The sequence below is a fragment of the Polyodon spathula genome, chromosome 2, assembly GCF_017654505.1.
Source record: "Polyodon spathula isolate WHYD16114869_AA chromosome 2, ASM1765450v1, whole genome shotgun sequence".
In the NCBI taxonomy this organism is placed as follows: Eukaryota; Metazoa; Chordata; class Actinopteri; order Acipenseriformes; family Polyodontidae; genus Polyodon; species Polyodon spathula.
In genome coordinates this window covers 3,533,904-3,556,273 of record NC_054535.1, presented here as the reverse complement: position 1 = coordinate 3,556,273, position 22,370 = coordinate 3,533,904, and the positions used below count along the sequence as shown (strand labels likewise).

General features: G+C 37.9%; 1 pseudogene; it reads left to right on the top strand.

The window, feature by feature from the left end:
* The first annotated feature begins 8,258 nt into the window (after window positions 1-8,258).
* The window catches only part of LOC121328745, a 33,405-nt pseudogene continuing 19,293 nt past the window's right edge, over window positions 8,259-22,370 (top strand).

Sequence of the window (22,370 nt, the reverse complement as noted above, 5' to 3'; positions counted from 1 at the left end):
AGCATTTAATACATAACCAAACAGACAGAAAATAAACGGCTGTAACAATACAAAAACAGGACACGGCACATTCGCCAAAATAAATAGACAAACAAAACGGACTAAACAAAACAAGGTGAGCTTCTTTTACTTTACATTATTATTAGTTTTATTCTCTTTACCTCAGTCTCCAATCCCATTCTCCACTCACTGAACACACAACCCCGAGTATGTGAAAACATGCTGTTTTTATGCAGCTGTACCGAGACGCGACTGCTAATCAATCACACAATTGGAGTCGCGGTACAACTGCACTTGAATTAATAAAGTGCAATTCCCCGTGCTCACATATTACATTTTACTTGCACGTGAAGTGCTGTGCAATCCTCGTGCCTAAATATACATTTTAAACACTCGTGTTACACAGACCCGTTTATATCCCGTGTACCAATGACTATATACCAACATTAAACACACCACACGCAACATATAACAGAAAATACACACAGGGGCGGGTACTTTGTCACAGTTATATAGTGACATTTCATAGACTTTTGACATACAATATCAAGCAATTTTATTTTTAATGTTCTCAGTTAATTTGGCATCTCTAGTTTTACCAATCGTTTCAGTGTAAAGGAATATTTCAGTGCTTTTTCGAAATTGCCTGGAATATTTATTTTACATATCAATCACACGTGCGATTAACCAATAAAAGATGCTGTGATAAGCAAGATATTTTGATTCATGCTTACAAGATGATTCTTCGGTGGCACATGTAGCTCTTGATGAGATTTTGGGATCAATAAGCTACTAACAACCAAAAGAGCAACATGGGCTGAATGGCCTCCTCTCGTTTGTAAACTTTATGTTCTTATGTTCTCTAGTTATAAAGTAGAGAGGTGGAAAATAGTGGGTTCGAATCCCTGCCGTTTCCATTTTTAACGAAATTGTGTACTCTGTGTTCTTTATTCAATTATACTAGATCGGAGGATTTGTTTACCAATAATGTTCAAAAAGAGCTCTGTTTGTACATACTTATTTAATGCTTTTCTGTTTGTTGTTAATTTGAAAAATACGTACATGTTTATCAAATATCAAACAAAAAGCAGCATCTTGATTTTTAAAAAGAAAATGTCCTTTCATCTTGACCAAAACATCACACTGTGAGCACTGTTGACAAAAAGAGTAAGTATTGAGTAAAAAAGAAAATGTCTTCCTGTCAGTTATCGCTAAACACCGTTTGAACCGCATGAACATTTGCTTCGTAACAGTGTTTGCTTAAATTGGTTCATGTGGGGACGAATCAGCTGAGGCTTCAGTGCCAGCACTAGTTTTGGGTCATTTGGGAAAAGAAAAAGTAGAGTGAGATGTGCTCTGCCTATGTTATAGTCTTTGTGAATAGACAGGTGCTAGTGTTTTGGGAAATCTGTGTGAAACAGCCTGGTATTTTTGTTTAAAAGTTTTCTTTTGTATTTAAGAAAAATAAAAAAAAAAATTTTTGTTCTTTATTGAAATTATTATATATTAATATTATATATATATATATATATATATATATATATATATATATATATATATATATATATATATACACATACAGTGGCTTGCAAAAGTATTCAGACCCCTGATCAATTCTCTCATATTACTGAATTACAAATGGTACATTGAAATTTCGTTCTGTTCGATATTTTATTTTAAAACGCTTAAACTCAGAATCAATTATTGTAAGGTGATATTGGTTTTATGTTAGGAAATATTTTTAAGAAAAATATAAAGGTGAAATATCTTGCTTTTATACGTATTGAACCCCCACACATTAATATTTGGTAGAACCACCTTTCGCTGCAATAACAGCTTTAAGTCTTTTGGGGTAAGTATGTACCAGCTTTGCACACAGTGTCGGAGTGATTTTGGCCCATTCTTCTTGGCAGATTTGCTCCAGGTTGTTCAGGTTGGTTGGACGACGCTTGTGGACCGCAATTTTCAAATAGTGCCACAGATTCTCAATGGGATTGAGATCAGGACTTTGACTGGGCCACTGTAGGACATTCACCTTTTTGTTCTTGAGCCACTCCAATGTTGCTTTGGTCTTGTGCTTGGGATCATTGTCCTGCTGAAAGGTAAATTTCCTCCTAAGCTTCAGTTTTTTAGCAGACTGAAGCAGAATCTCTTGCAGTATTTTCCTGTATTTTGCTCCATCCATTCTTGCTCCAATTGTAACAAGATGCCCAGTCCCTGCTGATGAGAAGCATCCCCACAGCATGATGCTGCCACCACCATACTTCACTGTAGGGATGGTGTGTCTTGAGGCATGGGCAGTGTTAGGTTTGCGCCACACATAGCGCTTTGTTTTGGCCAAAAAGCTCTATCTTGGTCTCATCTGACCACAAAACCTTTTCCCACATCGCAGCTGGGTCACTCTCATGCTTTCTGGCAAACTCCAGATATGCTTTCAGATGGTATTTTTTGAGTAACAGCTTCTTTCTTGCCGCCCTCCCATACAGGCCAGTGTTATGCAGAGCTCTTGATATGGTTGACTGGTGCACAATTACTCCACTCCCAGCCACTGAACTCTGTAGCTCCTTCAAAGTGATTGTTGGCCTCTCTGTAGCTTCTCTCACAAGTATCTTTCTTGTTTGAGCGCTGAGTTTTGAGGGACGGCCTTTTCTTGGCAGTGCCTGGGTGGTGTGATGCAGCTTCCACTTCCTGATTATTGATCCAACTGTGCTCACTGGGATATCCAAACACTTGGATATTATTTTGTACCCTTTCCCTAATCTATGCATTTGTATTACTTTATCTCTAACTTCTGTAGAATGCTCTTTGGTCTTCATTTTCCTCACAGCCTTACCAATGATCCTTCACCAGTGGGGTTTTTATCCAGAAAATGTGACAGCAACTTTAATGGTTCACAGGTGGAGGCCAATGGTAAGGTAATTGTGTCCTCGTTAGGGCAATTTCTTTCATCGGTGCAAACTGGGAGCTTCCACAGCACAGGGGTTAAATACTTATGCAAGCAAGCTATTTCAGTTTTTTTATTTTTGTTAAAAATATTTCCCAACATTAAACCAATGTTACCTTACAATAATTAATTCTGAGTTTCAGTGTTTAAAAATAAAATATCAAACTGAAAGAAATTCCAATGTACCATTTGTAATTTGGTAATATGAGAGAATTGGTCAGGGGTCTGAATACTTTTGCATATATATTTGTTTTTAGTGTTTTGATTTTGAGTTATCAGGATGTTACAATGAAAGCAAAAATTCCAGGTACATTCTTGAAATAGTTGTAGCCCGTGGGGACGTGCAATACTATATATTATCGGATCCCTGCTAATTACTCTTTAACTTACAGAATGGCAGTAAATCCACTTTATGGCACAGCCTTATTGAAACACCCACACAATCCATTATCCCAGTTAATGCTCCAACAATCGAAAAGCCCAGGTATAATCTAAAAACATTGCATCGTTAATAGTCCATAAATAGATGGATTCATACAATGCATATACATGGATATAGCTACAACAAGGGATTTAGATTAAGCATATCATAGAGCAAAACCTAAGCATGTATTTGTGCAAGGTGTGTGGATAATGTTGATCAAGGGGCAAGGCACATCTAGTGTATGTTACCATGGAAATGAAAGACTACACTATATAGTCTTTTTTAAGCATTTAAGCATCTGTCTAGTTATGGATTATCAAAGATGCTATTGCAATATTTTATATTACAACTGGGCAGCACATAATAAGATTGTGTGAGTGCTTCTATAAAGCAGTGTCTAATAGTAGATTTATTGTTGTTTTGTGATTTATCACATCATCAGCAACAGTTAAGTAACCCTTTGATGTATTGATGGAGTCGCTGCACTTGACTGTAAAAGGGGACTGACTAATCTTCCTTTCTACCTCTGCAACTGTGACTATATCATATAATTAATTTGAAGAAGTCATGGTTTAAATGCTGAGCAAGTACATTGCGTACTGATAAAAATAAACTAAGAAAACTGATTTGCAATAAGCTACATTTTAGGAATTTAGCATTTTATTATTTCCATTTGTTAAAGCTTGTTGATACTAGTCATAAAATGTTTTCATGACTTTACAAATGTGTGTGTGTGTGTGTGTGTGTGTGGGTGTGTGTATATATATATATATATATATATATATATATATATATATATATATATATATATATAGATATATATATATATATAAGAGGAAAGTTTCTCTTCCTAGTGTTTGCATGGTCTGTACTGAATTTGATTCACCCTCTCTGCACTATTCTTTGCCCCATTACAGAAGGCAGGTGTAGCTTATCCACTGATAAAGAGTCTTAGACACAGGAGGATTGACGCTGATACATCCCCCAGGCACGCAGCTTTATTTTGTGTTGCACAGATCTTTTACTGCAATTACAAGGTGCCACCACTAGATGGTGGCGCATAGGGTGGGTGAGACAAAACAGGAAACCATGTGGCCTGCAGTGCAACTTCCACTAGAAGGAGAGTCCCACTCACCTAACCGATTGCCCTCTTTATACTGCAGTGGGGTTCTCCAAATCTCCTAAGCTAGCCCTAGTCGTACGTCCCAGTTAACACACAGTGATTTTAACAGACGTACAAGGAAAAATTTTACTGTTTAGCTACTTTAGTCTCCCCGATCTCCTCTAGCGATTTGCTGGCTCTAGCTGGTTCTCTCACTCTCTCTTGCTGAGTTTCAGCTCTGGCTAGACAAAGAACAAGGTTGTGTAGCACAGTCCTCTTTTTAAAAGGTCAGTTGGTCACTAGGACATGGCCCCCGAGTCAATCAGGAATCCTTGGTCAACCCGTCCAATCCCAAGCCTCCCTGTCCACCCAAACATCCAAGCTTCCCCCTGCAGTACCACGCTTGCGCCCAAGAAGTCTATCAGGAAGTATTTTTTTCTCATTTAGATACCCTGCCCCCTACCACGCAAACAACCCCCTGCTATGCGCACACACCCACACACACACATTTCACGTAAAGAACAAATATGACTTGTTCATTCTCTAATTGAAATTTGTTAGCACACCATTTGGGGGAATAACAGCAGTAATAACAAAAAGCCTTGCTGGCTTTCTGCTTTGTTACCTATCCTCTCAAAATCAATGTACTTTCCATTATTAAAAAAGTTTGCTCGCTGTCTATCATATCCAATTATGACTATTTCTATGTCTTTTCTTAAATGGTACTGGACCCTGACATTGTCCCTCAGCAGCTGTATCATCTCTACAAACTCATACTGGGAAAACTCTCTTGGTTTAGTACTGTAGTACATATTTTTATGGAGATTCTAGATCTTACTTTTCTCTATATTTAATCTTACCTTTTCCTAATATTTTTTTGTTCTCAATATACAGTAACATTGACATCCATGCTAAAAATAGAATAACAAAATAACACATAATAAAATCAATGAACATATGCCTTAAATGCGTGAATGCCAATCCAGTTAGAAAAGTCTAAATCTATAGTTAGAAACACAACTTACTTGCAAAGTTAACAACAAGCCAATGATTTTTTAATTCACAGCTGCTGGATCCAGTAGCATTAAAATGAGACCATACGGGGTACTTTGTGGCTTTCAAAATTAAGGAAATAAAGGCAGTGTATACAGCTACAACCATATAGAATGAACTAATTTTACTTCATAAAAATGAATGGAACCTGCTGAATAATGTTACGCTAACATATTGAATTACACACACAATGAAAAACTGAAATTGAAAAATGTCTCATTTTGAAATCTAACATGAAATACTGTACTACTATTATGGCTTCTGCTAGACATTTGCAATATCATTGTGTAGTGTCTTTGATTACACAATGTTAAGTAAAATATCTAAATGATGTTCATGTGTTCTTTTTTTTTCAATTATCAATCCTAAAATTATAGGTGATGCTAAACATTTGGCTATAGTAGCTCAGCAGTCATTCAAGAACTGCAAACCTGCTGGATGACCAATCAAATTGATCAGTTGATGTAAGGGTTATACAGTCAGCACTCACATATCCGACCCTATAAGATTTTGACTTTAGTGACGGTTAAACGCGTGTGATGCACATCTGATTATTTCATGTGATTTGACGTGTATGCAGGTGAGCACGTTGTGACCTACCCCCTACCACCCAAACAATCTCCGGCCCTGCTCACACACACACACACACACACACACACACACACACACACACACACACACATTTCATACAAAGAACAAATGTGACTTGTGTCTGAGGAACTGTACAGGGAGACATTGATTCATTAATTGAAATGTGTTAGCACACCATTTGGGGGAATAACAGCAGTAATAACAAAAACTTGTTAGTTTTTTCAGGGAACACAAAAAAGATGCAATGTCAGACATCCATAGCTGAAAGGACAGTTTTGAAAAAAGTAGGCTTCCATTTAGATGTACTGCAGTTGGTTTTATATTTTCAACAGCAGTATTTTAATTCAGAACAACATGATTCTGAAAATATCACTTACCAAAAGAGATGACTAGACATGTTTACTGTAATACCATACATACTTTTAAATCTGGTACATATTGTAGCAGTATGTACAATTCCCCATTAATGACCCAACAGGAAATGAAATCAAAATGTCACCCATGCACAGAACTGCGTAAAATGTAAACAATGCAATTTAGCAAAAGATAAAAAAAATAACAACAACACAGTCTCCAGAATTAAAACTGTATCCCAAGTCAGTATTGAAATTGCAGAATATAGTGCTTGATAAGGCCCTAATGTCACAGTTCACTTGCAAATGAAAATGCACAAAAACAACTAAAGATCATCGTGACGAGATAAAGTGATCCTGTGCTGTAATCCACCCTCCCAGCCGCCAAGGGGCTGTGAGCCAGCCTAGAAGGCCCTAACAGAGATGGTAGGACGTGGCAGTTCCGTCTTTGGGGTGGAAGTCCCAAAAAGACGGTCAGCATCTTCGTTTAGGGCAAAAATACGGAATGTGCTGGAAAGTCCCAGAATTGGGAGGCGATTAAAACACTGATTGCTGATTGGTGTTCCACTGATTAGGGGGTGTTCCGCGGCACATAAAGGGGACCTGTAGCAGTCGGAGCTGGTTCTGGAAGCTTCAGAGAAGTATAGGAGAGGTGTTGAGGGATTTTTTTTTTGTTCTTTATAAAAATAATGCTAACTGGACGAAGCCGTGAACTAGCCAACACCCTCAAGATCTGCCACATCAACATTGCGTGCGTCTAAGAAACAAAGTGGAAAGGTGCGAAGGCTAGAGAAATTGACGAAGAGTTTAAGTTATTTTATAATAGCGAGCGGATGACTCAGAATGGCGTCGGCGTGGTGGTCAGCAACAGGCTCTGGGACAGCATTGTTGAAGTCAGCCGTGTATCGGACCAGCTCATGTCAATCAAGATTGACTCAGGCGCAGTGGTCCTCTGAGTCGATTCATGCTACGCCCTGCAGACCAACTGCCCTGATGATGAGAAGGACGAATTTTGGGAAAGCCTTGACGTCCATCTACGATCATTCGAGCCCGGTGAACACCTGGTGATTGGAGGTGACCTCAATCCAAATCGACTTTTGGCTACTCCGGCGACGAGACCTCAAGTTGGCGACCATCGTGAAGATGATCCAGTCGGACAACATTGCCCCTCAGCACCGCGTCCTTGTCATGGACATCCGATTTGACCTTGGGCAGAAGCGGAGAATGCGAACGACGGCTGCAAAGAGAATTAAGTGGTGGCGTCTCCAGGAATGCAAGGCCCAGCTTGCAACCAGTCTAGGTAAGATTGACGTGGACCTCGACCAACCGGCGGCGACCATTTGGGATGATGTGGCTAGTCAGATCCACATAGTGGTGAGCAACACCCTTGGGGAGACGAAGCCTGGGAAGAGGTTTATCGACAAGCAAAATGGTGGTTGAACGAAGAAGTGCAGAGAGTCGTCAAGGATAAGAAGATGGCATTCAAGACGTGGCTACAATCTCGCAACGACGTGGACTACCAATGTTACAAGACCCTTAAGTTGGCAGCGAAGTGGGCATTGGCTGTGGCAAAGACCACACATTGTGACTGGCTGTATGAAGAATTGAACATGCCTGAGGGAGTGAATAAGATCTACCGCCTGGCCAACGCACGCCATCGCTCAACTCAGGATATTGGCCAAGTAAGGCAAGTCAAGGACGACGACCACCAGGTCCTGCAAAACCCATCCGCCATCCTTTGGCGTTAGAGCGACTACTTCTCAAGGATCTGCAATAAAGAAGTCCGTCCACATGGCATTCCTGGATTTGGAGAAAGCGTTCGATTGGATCCCACATGAGCTCATTTGGCACGCCTTGTGACTACACAGCGTCCCCAAGGCCTACGTCCAATTGGTCCAGCTGCTTTATCGCAATGTCACCAGCATCGTCCGAGGCCCGGTGGGCACTTCACCGCCTTTCGCCATCAACATCGGCGTTCACCAAGGATCGTCCCTTTCGCCCCTGCTCTTTGTGCTCTGCATGGACATGGCGACGGCCGACCTCCAGGCACCTGACCCGTGGTCGCTGCTCTACGCCGATGATGTCTTCTTGGCGGATGAAGAATGCCAAGAGCTCCAACACCAAATGCAGAGATGGAAGATCCGACTGGACGAGCATGGAATGCGGCTGAACACCAAGAAGACCGAGTACATGGAGTGCGGCCCTCAAATGGATGGAACTATCAGCATCAGCAGTGAAGATCTTTAGAAAGTGACGCAGTTTAAATACCTCGGCTCCATCATCAGCAGCGACGGCGACACCCTTCCCAGAAGCCAGAGCCTGAGTGAACGCAGTGTGGATGAAGTGGCGCCAGGTCACCGGCGTTCTCTGCGATTGCCGGATGCCAATTCGACTCAAGGCCAAAGTTTACAAGACGATTGTCCGCACTGTCGCCCTGTATGGATCGGAATGCTGGCCAGCAACTTCCAAGCACGAGCAGGCCCTCCTTGTCATGGAAATGAGGATGATCCGGTGGTGTCTCGGCCTAAAAAGATTTGACCACGTCCTCAATGACGATGTCCGTCGACGCATGGGAGTGGCACTAATAATGGAGAAGATGCGAGAAGGAAGACTGCGATGGTATGGACATGTGATGAGAAGTGGCGAGCACATGGACGATGATGTGACTGAGCCCACAGGGTTGATGGCCGCGAAGACGGCCCAGGAAGTGGTGGATAGAACGGATCACTGAAGACATGTGGAAAGTGAACGTTGCCCCGGAAGACGCCTATGACTGCGCCAAATGGAGACGGGTGTGCCGACAAGCGGACCCTGCCGATGCAGGATTAACGCTAGGATGAAGTTTATTTATTTTGTCTCTCCACATTTCAGTTAGTGTTTCTCCTTTGTTTGGACATTTTCTTGTTTAGCACAATAGACATCCTAGTAAAAAACAAACAAAACCAAACAAAAAAACAGGGGTTGTGACAGTTAAACAAGTCAATTTTGTAACATTGAACAGATGGGCTTTGTGTCAGAAAACTGGTGACAGAGTCAGAAATCGAGTGTGACGCATAAGTGCATTAATGTGTTACATATATTCAATTGAAGACTGATATTTTAAATTCAATTTTCCAATTCAAAAGTATTAATGATAGAATATAAAGTAGTAGTGGACAGAATTAGCTATCATGATCCTAGCCCCTCACGCAAGAATGAAAGAATGCTGTCAGGAGTACCGCCCCTATCTAATAAAGCTGCTGGTAGTCATCTCAATGACCTCCTATGGGTGTATCCCTTTTCAAGACCACCATCCCATTGTCACTCCAAATTATACTCTAGGGTATACCAATCTATTTATTTATATCAGGTTTGCTCATGTGTGACTCATCAGGCGCTAAGGTCTAAACAAATCACTGGGGACAGTATTAAACAAATAATAAGCCCTTGCAATCTTTATTTGCCATGACCTTTCCTTATCATGGTGTTGAATTATCACAGATCGCCTGACCTTGGCTGTCAAGATAAACACCAGCCAGATAAGAAACTACTGCTAGATCAAGAGGAATTTGGAGGAAAAGGTTATTTTGTAATGTTTGATACCTTGAGGGCAAATCTACTTCAGTATCCCAAGCGACAAACAAGTACAAAAGCTATTTTGTTGAAAACTTAGCCTGTGCTTGGCCTGTGTAAGTAAAACAGTTTTCGTTATCGATTTCCATTCCATAGCACACTATAAAAATATACAAATATAATCACAAATTCTTGAAACTTTATTTTAAAGTACCAAACTAAGGAAACAGGTCAACCTAAAAATAGTTCTGTGATAAATAAAAATAAATATTACATTAATAATAATAATAATAATAATAATAATAATAATAATAATAATAATAAACAATTCATTTGTTGATATAAATATGTATATTACATTTTAAAATAACATAAATAATAACAATAATTTAACACAAACATATTCTCAAATATATAACTTTAACATTCATACATGTATAAATCTAAACCCACAACCCATACCTCCAGTGATAATAGGAATAGTATGATAACCAATGTTACAACATTTTTTTTAAGTCACTGTAGTAAGCTGATAGTTGTATAAATCAAATATCTATTTTTGTAATTCATTTATAAATGGGCCCCACATTTTAAGGAAGTAATAATTTCCCTGCATCTGTCTGGTAGAACATCTCCAGCTGTAATACATTTAGCCCTGAATGTTTCTGTTCTGTGAAAGTAGGACATTTCTCACCTTTCCAGCATTTAAGGATTAACTATTAAGTATCAAAGGAACAATAGCTTAAGACAATGTTAACATAATTTCTGTTAAATGGCATCCCTCAAGATGTTAGGCATCACTATGTGCCTTACTTTTTAAATATCAGAAATGTATTCATGAATTTTGCCATATTGCATTATTTTTTATATAAATAACACAACCCCAAAATGTACCTATACTAGGTAAGACACATCACTTTGTACGCTGCTGGCCATATATTTTGCACACACATTGCTTTTGCATGCTTCGTTTTCATGTAATGGGTGTTTTGAGCTCTCTCTCTCTGTGTCTCTCTCTCTCTCTCTCTCTCTCTCTCTCTCTCTCTCTCTCTATATATATATATATATATATATATATATATATATATATATATAGAGAGAGAGAGAGAGAGAGAGAGAGAGAGAGAGAGAGAGAGAGAGAGAGAGAGAGAGGAGATTACAGTGCCTTGCAAAAGTATTCAGGCCCTTCCTATCGTGTCCCATTTTGTGAAATTACAAAATGATGCATACACATTTTTTTAAAACTTAATATTTTATTCAAAACTTGAAACTCAAACCGAAGACTTCTAAGGAATAATTTGAACAGAGGTAAGTGATGTCACAGATGACGTGTGAAAATGTCCATGGACTTAAAGTGTACCATCTATAGCTCAATACAAAGATAGGAAATAAATGAAAATATATCTAAAAATCTTTACCTTCACTGAAAGAGGCACTGCTCCACACAAAGCTCTCCGTCTAGAAAAAAAGTAGGCTAATGAAGAAAACGGTTTTGTGTATGTTTCATTTAAGGGTGCAACAAACACAACATTGAAATTATTTATTTTAAATTATTCAGTGTTGTGTGCAAATGTTCGATGTGTGATGTCAGTGGAGCGTCTTGAGGCATGCACTGGTTTTTTTTTGCAAATATCAGGATGTTTAGTGATTTTTTATTTTTTTATTTTTTTTACTATTTGAATTGAGTTGATATGGTCGGGTGATAGCAAAACCACTCCCACTTCTCAACCCACTTGCAGTAAACAAGTGATAGTTGTTTTTTGAAGGGTGAAAAGGGCTTGTTTTGATTCTGCGAAATTTCGCTTGAAATTTTTCTTGTGTTTTATTACCGCAAAGGCTTTCGCATCCTTGTTCGCTAAGTGCTGACTTTGCTTTGGTCCAGCCCTTAGACAAACTCGCGCTTGGATGTAATTAGTTGCTGTGTTCTTTATTTTGCTGTTATTTGAATTTGATCTTTTTTCCTACTGATTTTACTGTCATTTACAACTGCTCTTATTTATAACATGCTACTCTGTAAGTGATATTTTATAATGTGATACTTTGTCCTGTGATATTTTGTAACAATTGTAAGTCACCCTGGATAAGGACGTCTGCTAAGAAATAAATAAAATAAATAAATAAATAAATAAATAAATAAAAGTTTTAAGTTTCTATATTTCTTTAAGTTGGTAAAAGAAGTCTCTTCCAAACTGCAGACAACACAGAATTTGAAATGATAATTTCTGCTGTTCTACCCTAACTTGACTGGCTGGTGCGTGTTACTGTGGAAACAAGAAAAGGGGTTTGGTTCCATGAAAGGATTGGCTCTGCGAGATCAACAGGGCGGTGAAGCAGAAAGCCTTTATTACAGAACCGAAGTTACGTGGCGACTTCATGGTAAAATCTAACGGCCATATTAAAATTGAAGGTCACATTTGGCGACTGCGCAACCTGATGTGAACCAGCCTGGTCCAAACCCTTGTCCATGAAGCATCAAATATAATAATACCTAGATCTTGCTGCCAGCTTTCTTTTGTTTTTGTATGTATATTTTCAGAGTAATTTATCAAAATGCCACATAAAAGTGAAACAAATCCTTTTTCCAATGTAGTTGGCAGTAAATGCTCTAGAGATTTGAAATTGGAAATTATACGTTTAATGTCAAAACTAGAAAGGCTCTCACAAATCTTTTCATACATATTTTATGGGTTTATATGCAAGTCTACCTCTGCTTAAGGTATTTGTAGTCAACTATAGTTATTTTATTAGAACATGTAGTGAAAATGGAATAAATAATGATGAACAATTTATTTTATTTTGTTTTACGACATTTTCCACAATTGACATTGTAAAAGCCTGCTGCATGACTGTGACTACACAAAGACAATGTAAACCATGTACTGTACAAAACAAAGTTTGGGTAAGTCTGATCCTTCCAGGAGCTGTTTACATTGAGTGCAGCCATAGCATCATAAGTTTTTCAAGTGAAGTGACTCAATACACACATCTCTGTAAGCACCCCTGCGGCCTCTCAGTGGAACTTACTAACTATAAAAACATACCTCCATAATGCCAGCCACCCTTAAAAGGTAACTGTGGATGCTGTCCCATTGGTGACCAGGTCAATTCAGATGTGCTATTAGTCCTCATCCCTGTTAACACTGAAAATTCAACATTAAAATACTGCTCAGACATACATGTCAGATTTAAAGACATCAACCAAAACCTCTGTGGAACAGACCCCTTTTTTATCTCTTTCACACAGACAGGAATAGAAGCTCAGGGATTAATAACCAGATCATAAATCCTTAGAATGTCCTTAGCCAATTGGAATGCTCCTTTCTTTCAGATTCTAAGACTCAGACCTTTCATTTTGTATTGAGAGTTTCTCATGTACTGCATTGCAATTAAACAAAGCTGTACCTCCCTTTTAAATATTTATAGGAAAGGTTCTGTTAAAGTTAAATGTTTTCTTTTTTTTAACATGTGTTATGCGGAATGCGAAAGTAAAACATTTTTTATGGAATATTCATCTGGAAAAAAAATGGAAAAGCCTTGTTCTTTCCTTTTGCAACATATCAACTTCATATGACTCGTAGTACAAACATTATTAATTCTAAATTGCATGATTGATCAAGAAATATCACGGAAGTACTAACCACGGGTCCCCTGGCCCCAGTACCCAGCTGTTAAAAAGAGTAGCCAGTCCAGCAAGAACACTGCCGTACAACTGCACTGACTAGAGGGAGCAGTGAGCTGCACATAGAAGAGAAGTGACCATTTTAAAAGGGCTCTTGGTCCACAGGACACAGGGATAGTCATTACGGTTTCAATACAGTACAAAGAATGCATTTTTTTCAGTCAATCATTTTGCTCTATTAATCAAAAAATATTTTATTTAGATAGAGATATTTTATTGAGATTTTCTAACTTGCTGATTTTTGCTTTTCATTTCACAGTTTATGTTAAGGTATTGTCTGCTAGGTTCAGTAACATTTCTAGTGTTATTAATATCAGTGACATTGTATTGACTATCTGTTTCTTTTATACATTTCATTTATCAGTAACCATATTGAAAAATTCTAGGTCGGCCTCCAGAAGAAACTGAATTCTAATAGTTGCAGTCTCATAAAATTAAATAACGCTTGCTGTAAAAGTCTGTTTTAGGCAGTCCCTTAAGTGGTCATTATAAGCAGGTTTTAACAGAAGACAATCTTTAACCTTTGTTATGCCCATTTACAGTTTGCAACCAAGTGGGTCTTCTTTATATATCCTTTTGTGTTACATTTTGTACATGTTGCATATTTATATTTAATGACATTTTGTTCTTATTTGTCTGTTTTTCAAGATGTTTTAGAATAGATATTTTAAAAGCACCTTGACCAACATAAATAGAAGGTTTTTAAATGTAAAAATTGATTTTCTGGGATCAAAAATGTATTTGCAATACAAATGCTTGTTTGTTAGTTTCCTTTCAAAGAAGCTAAGATTTAAAGACTGCACATCCTGTATTCATGTTAAGAATTCAATCATTGTATTCTGAGATCACAAACAGTGCAGTATTTGGGTCAACGTCTGGATAAAGTCTTTCAATAAAGACTCTTTCTGATTCTCTTGAACATAGCATACTCTTTGTTGGAACACCAGCATAACAAATCAAGTTAAGCATGGAGATATATACAAAAGATTCGCTGAATGTTGCATTTGCAACTGAAATGCATAACCTTAAGGCTGTCTCTGAACATGTTTAATTTATTTTATACAAAATGGAAAAGAAGAAAAGAAGCTTTTTTGTAATTGTAGTATATAAAACACATTGCATATATTGGGTGAAGATGGCATGCAGCCTCAGGGATGGCTTCATTTGCTGCTGAGGTCTTGGTAAAATGGACCACAAACCTAAGTTGAACACTATAATACAATGTTCAAGTAAAAAAACCAAAAAAAAAAAAAAGAAGAATATACAATCAGAAAGCACTGCAAGAATGAATCTTGTTAAACATGTACCAAAAATATACTAAAAATATACCTATCTATGAGGTACTTCATATAAAAACTCTCAAGCCCTGGTTGATTAATGGATTATATTGATCAAATAAAGTTGCCTGTGTTGGGGGTAGTCATTTTATAACAATATATCACACTAGAAAGAATACGTTCTTTCATAGTCAGATGATGACACTTTGGTAAAAACAGATTTTGTTTTGTTCTCATTTGTGACATAACCGTGTGCAACATTCTACTATAACTAAAAGCTGTACCAAGCAATGCTTTATTAACTGTAATCTGCTGAAAGCAGCTCTGGCATGCTTCTTTGACCAAAAAAAGAGAAAAAAAAAGCATATAAGGGGTTTAGAGACTTCTTTATTTAGAATTTTTTTTTTTTTTTAAATGTGATTTATTCAGCATTTCAAATTATTACCATTTGCAGTGGACTCCAGAAAAGATAGTGTTTTGTAATACAGTTGTTTTATAAGCAAGGATATAAAATACACTAAAGCTACTACAAAGTAAAAAAGCAGCCCTTTGCTAAACATATAGTAACAAAGCCCTTTGCAAAGCACAGAAAGATATTTTTTATCATTTATATATCTGTTATTTTCATGTTTGGTGAGGACTTTTCAGTCCCTTAGCAGTGAGATAAAATGCAATTAATTTTACACAATTCTTAAGTAGCATCTAATATAGCTGCCAGTGCCAGTCATCTCTTTTTTTATTGCTGCAGGCTACCAACCTCAGCACCAGGCTTGAGTGACTGTGTATAGAGTTGAAATAAAATCTCTTAAACCTAATTCATAGAACAAGATTTGTTTTACAAGAAACATGAAAATGGAAAAAACACAAACCTTTTCTGTCCCTACAGAATTCCAATTCATATATTTATAATTATTATTATTATTATTATTATTATTATTATTATTATTATTATTAGGCTTATTGTTGTTGTCAGGAAAACTATTGAACAAAATTTTTTTTTTTTTTTCCCCGCTAACGAAACCTTTGATGCATAAAATGAAAACCATTGAACAAAAACTCTTGAAATTTCAGAGTTGTAGACGTCAATGGGAACTAACATCCACAGAGAAATGAATGTGATTGGTCACATGGTTTGGCAGCCATATTGGATTTTATGACAAATTCTGGACACTTTACAAACATCTTGTCGGAAACCACTTATCGCAGAGTTCTGAAACTTGGTATACATGGTTAGGAATTGTCCAAGATGCGTGTGCTCGAAATGATTGGTTCAGTGGTATGGCGGCCATGTTGGATAACCTAATTAACACACAAATGTCTTCTCCAAAACCGCTTATTTGATTGAAGCAAAACTTTGCATGCATGATCCAAGTATGATTTTGTTTAAAGTTCGCCTAAATGAAGTTGCTACAGTAAAAAACATGGCTGCCATGGGCCAATCCAATTTCAGCATTACTCTAGTTGCATATATTGCGCTCTTTGACTTCTCCTTAGTAAAACTATCTTAAAACTCATTACAGAAAAAATGGCAGCCTGACGCATTTTTTGGAAAATCTTCTTTTTGGGAACCAGTGAACTGACTGATGTGAAACTTTGCATATGTCATCATCAACCAAACCCACTTCAAGTTTGCTTAGCAGAAGCTGCTGTGATAAATTTTACTATCAAACGCCCCCAAACATCAAACTGCTTCTGTTTGCAAACTGTTTAACCAGCTAACTACTAACTGTGTAGGCGTCATCCTGGGGACAATGGAATTCAAATATGGCAAAATGGTGATCTTTTGTAAAACAAAATGGCTGCCAGACTTATGCTTCATTCTGAAAATTTTAAATCGTTTTAGTTGAAAAATTGTTTGTTTGACTAACTACACAGTTGACAAGCATCATCCCTGTATCAATACAATAGACTTTTTCAAAAATGGTGTTTGTACATAAACCAATGTGGCCACCTGACACATTTCTTTAAAAACCTTTCAGAATCTTAGGTCAAATGTAAAACTAGCTTAGAATTACTTACAAAATGCACATAAGGTTATAGTTACTATAAAGCACTTTTAGGAAACCATATATGCTCTATTCAAAAATGACCTGGAGTGTGACCTTTGACCTCTCCTTAAGGTTAAATATAAAATTAGCTTACAACTCCTTACAGTGTGTAGGCAGGGTCATGGTTACTATCGTGTTTACAGTTATAAAAATAAGGAACTAATGCAGTATTTTGAATTGAAACTGCTCCACAAAACTGATCTGTTGCTGACACTTGTGCTGCAATGCTACAGCTTGCCAAAATATCCAACTGGTACTGAGCTTGGAAGCTGTAAAACTGCCTAGAATCCTCTAGTGGCCGACTTTTTATGCCTTCTCTTTACTCTCCTTCCTCCGGTGCTCGCTCCTTCTCTTCCCCTGTGGTGGAAGAAGCTACCGGTTTTCTTGAGGTCTGTTCAGTTTTTTACTGCTTTCCACTCACGGATTCAACCTTTATTTGTACATTCCTATTTATATATGTATTTTTTTATTTTCATTTGTTTATATTTATTTTGTATATATTGCATGTTGTTTAATTTCTGGATAAAAGCAATTGCTATATTATAATAATAATAAATAATAATAATAATAATAATAATAATAATAATAATATAATATAGATGTACTACCAGTAGTAGTATCATTCAGAATTACTGAAGCTACCCATCTGTAGGAAACCTTGTACATCAAAAATGTTTGCAAATAATGTATTGATAGTGCAAAGTTCTCTCTTCTAAAATGTTATCTCTGAGTTTTAGTTTTGTTTCCCTGGCTTATTTTTGTTGTTCTTTAACACAACCTAAGCCCAGTTTAAGAATGCTGCACACTATCTCTAGTCATGCAAGGCTAGACTGGAACACTGCCAGTAATATTTACATATACCCTAACGTATTTCTATATTAATTAGGCCATTTTAATTTTGAAGGAGAATTTCTCTCTCAAAAAGTAAACCTAAACCTAAATTGGCCAAAAGGTACTACCAAAAAAGGTAAGACTTATTTTTGTAAAGTAAGTGTAATTCGGGGGGCATGAAAGAGGGCTCCTCCCCCCGGTATTTTCTTCTTACCAGTAACATTGGCTAACCCTATATTTAAATCCCAAGCCAGGAGTTTGCTCTCTGCCTTGCTCAGTTTTTTAGTTTTCTACCATCCTTCCCTCCTCCCCACTACGCCTCATGTATTCTACTGTTCCCCCTCTGCAACGGTCCCCCTCTGGGGTAAGTGAAGCTCACTTTCCAACCTTAGCACTTTCCCAGCCGCCACTGACTTCGTCCTTCGCAGGGGAATAGTCTCAGCCAGATAGGGTACCCCCAGCCAAATCTATCTCTCTCTGTCGTCTTCCTATCTTCTCACCTCTAGATCTCCCTTGGGGAGGTATCGGTTGCTTCCTAGCCTTTGAGACCAATTGGTTCATTCACCTCCGCAAGTGCGACTCTCCGCAAGCCAAGGGGAATCTTACTCATCTCTAAGTCACAAAGCACATCTCTCCTATTATCAGTTCCTGAGATCTCTTCATCTGTGAAGCCCTCAATCATGTCCAGTGAGTTATTTGTGCATGTAAACCAAGCCATTGAGAGCAATATAGTTATATGTATGCAGAATATACTGCTATTATGGTCATATTTTATTCTCTTGCTTTGCAACAGATCAAGAGAGTTATTTGCTCTTATTAAGGATAATATATTTGAACTCGTAATGGTGTTAATCCAGTTTATAAAATAGCCTATTTAAAAAGGAGCATGCTGTTTACAAGGCCTAAGATGAGAACAATTCTCAATGTGAAAACAGACACTTAAAGACCTTGATTTAACATTTTTCTAACCTGGAGTTACAGCTGTGATATAATATGGGGAAAGGTGGTTGAAAATGTGTATGTCAGCCTAAGAATGAAAAGAGCAGTGTTTCCTGAAAATCGTTAAATTTGACCAAGTCAGGAAAACGGAAATTTTGTAAATGTCCATCAGAGGTCGCTGGAGGGCTTAATGCTGGCTGGCTCATTGTGCTAAACGGGTTTGTAATGCTTACAGGTGTGTGTAATCAGAGTCAATTGAATCATTCAATTAAGAATCCCTATTTAAGAGGCTCTTTGATACCTAGATGAGAGGTGTGTAGACGTAAAGACCAAACGTGTGTGTTATTTTGTGGAAAGGTTTGAAGAAATCAATGTAATAATCAAGCAGAAGATCTGTAGAGCTCTGGGTGAGCTGAAGAATAAACATAAGCACATAAGAACATAAGAAAGTTTACAAACGAGAGGAGGCCATTCGGCCCATCTTGCTCGTTTGGTTGTTAGTAGCTTATTGATCCCAAAATCTCATCAAGCAGCTTCTTGAAGGATCCCAGGGTGTCAGCTTCAACAACATTACTGGGGAGTTGATTCCAGACCCCCACAATTCTCTGTGTAAAAAAGTGTCTCCTATTTTCTGTTCTGAATGCCCCTTTGTCTAAACTCCATTTGTGATCCCTGGTCCTTGTTTCTTTTTTCAGGCTGAAAAAGTCCCTTGGGTCGACACTGTCAATACCTTTTAGAATTTTGAATGCTTGAATTAGGTCGCCACGTAGTCTTCTTTGTTCAAGACTGAACAGATTCAATTCTTTTAGCCTGTCTGCATATGACATGCCTTTTAAGCCCGGAATAATTCTGGTCGCTCTTCTTTGCACTCTTTCTAGAGCAGCAATATCTTTTTTATAGCAAGGTGACCAGAACTGCACACAATATTCAAGATGAGGTCTTACTAGTGCATTGTACAGTTTTAACATTACTTCCCTTGATTTAAATTCAACACTTTTCACAATGTATTCGAGCATCTTGTTAGCCTTTTTTATAGCTTCCCCACATTGTCTAGATGAAGACATTTCTGAGTCAACAAAAACTCCTAGGTCTTTTTCATAGATTCCTTCTCCAATTTCAGTATCTCCCATATGATATTTATAATGTACATTTTAATTTCCTGCGTGCAGTACCTTACACTTTTCTCTATTAAATGTCATTTGCCATGTGTCTGCCCAGTTCTGAATCTTGTCTAGATCATTTTGAATGACCTTTGCTGCTGCAACAGTGTTTGCCACTCCTCCTACTTTTGTGTCGTCTGCAAATTTAACAAGTTTGCTTACTATACCAGAATCTAAATCATTAATGTAGATTAAGAATAGCAGAGGACCTAATATTGATCCCTGTGGTACACCGCTGGTTACCACACTCCATTCTGAGGTTTTTCCTCTAATCAGTACTTTCTGTTTTCTACATGTTAACCACTCCCTAATCCATGTACATGTGTTTCCTTGAATCCCAACTGCGTTCAGTTTGAGAATTAATCTTTTGTGCGGGACTTTGTCAAAAGCTTTCTGGAAATCTAAATAAACCATGTCATATGCTTTGCAATTATCCATTATCGATGTTGCATCCTCAAAAAAATCAAGCAAGTTAGTTATACACGATCTCCCTTTCCTAAAACCATGTTGACTGTCTCCCAGGACCCTGTTACCATATAGGTAATTTTCCATTTTGGATCTTATTATAGTTTCCATAAGTTTGCATATAATAGAAGTCAGGCTTACTGGTCTGTAGTTACCTGGTTCAGTTTTGTTTCCCTTTTTGTGGATCGGTATTACGTTTGCAATTATCCAGTCTGTCGGTACCACCCCTGTGTCAAGAGACTGCTGCATGATCTTGGTTAGCGGTTTGTAAATTACTTCTTTCATTTCTTTGAGTACTACTGGGAGGATCTCATCCGGCCCAGGGGATTTGTTTATTTTAAGAGCTCCTGATGTTCATTTCTATTTCTCTCTTGGCCTTTCTAACCTCCTTTTTGACTTGCGTTTGCAGTTCTGTGTACTCTTTCTGCGTACTTTCTTTTTGGTCCTTTTTTAATGCTCTGTAAAGTGCCTTTTTTTCGCTGAATATTTTTTTTAATTGATCTATTAAACCATTTTGGCAATTTAGTTTTACATTTAGATTTGTCTACTTTAGGGATGTAATTGTTTTGCGCCTCTAGTACTACATTTTTGAAGAACAACCATCCTTCTTCTGTGGGTGTTTTCTCTATTTTACTCCAATCTACTTCTGTTAGTCTCTGTTTCATACCTTCATAGTTTGCTTTTCTAAAATTGTAAACCTTAGCTTTAGTCATTACTTTTGGGGATTTAAAAAACACTTCAAATGAGACCATGTTGTGGTTTGAGTTTGCCAGTGGTTCTCTGTCCTCTGTTTTAGTTATTCTATCTTCGTTATTTGAAAAGACTAAATCAAGGCATGCCTCCCCTCTAGTGGGTGCCTTGACAAATTGTGTTAGGAAGCAGTCATTTGTCATTTCCACCATTTCTATTTCATCCTTCGCGCTACCCACTGGGTTTTCCCATTTTATTTGGGGGAAGTTGAAATCCCCCATTAGTATGGTTTCTCCTTTGCTACACGCATTTCTAATGTCATTGTATAACAGATTATTGTGCTCACCGTCTGAATCTGGCGGTCTAAAGCATGCTCCTATTATTATGCCCTTTGAATTTTTGTCCGTTATTCTGACCCATATTGATTCGGTTTTATTTTCTTTGTCCAGGTTTAACACCTGGGCTTCAAGACTGTTTCTTATGTATAGCGCTACCCCTCCTCCTCTTCTGTCCTGCCTGTCTTTCCTATACAGTGTATACCCACAAATATTATATTCGTCCCCATCACTCTCAGACAACCAAGTTTCTGTAACACCTATCACATCATAGTTACCTGTTAGTGCAGTAGCTTCAAGTTCTAGAATTTTGTTTCTGATACTTCTAGCATTTAGATAAATACATTTAATGGTTGTCTTACCTGAGTTGTTGTTCTTGTTTTGATGCGGTCTCCCTTCTGTTTTTTTGTTGATTTCTCCCCCCTTCCTTTCTAGTTTAAATGCTTCTGAACCTGCTCGAGGATCTTTTCTCCGAGTAGACTAGTTCCCTTGTTATTTAAATGCAGTCCATCCCGTCTATACAGATAGTCCTCGTTGTAGAATGTGGTCCAATGATCAAGATAGGTGAAGCCTTCCCGTGTGCACCACGTCTTCAGCCATGCGTTTTGATTAATTATTTCCAGCTGTCCATATGGTCCTTTGCAAGGTGCCGGTAGTATACCAGAAAATACCACAGTTTTGGTTTTTCTCTTTTAATTTCCTTCCTAGCTCTCTGAATTTGTTTTGCAGGGATTTTGGTCTGTCTCTTCCAATGTTGTTTGTACTGATGTGGACGACTACTACCGGGTCGTCTCCTGTTCGTTCTAGGAGCTTGTCCACGTTCTCAGTGATGTGCTTGACCGAGGCTCCCGGAAGGCAGCACACTGTTGTAGTAAGGGGGTCCAAACTGCGAATTGAACTTGCTGTGTTTCTCAATATGGAGTCCCC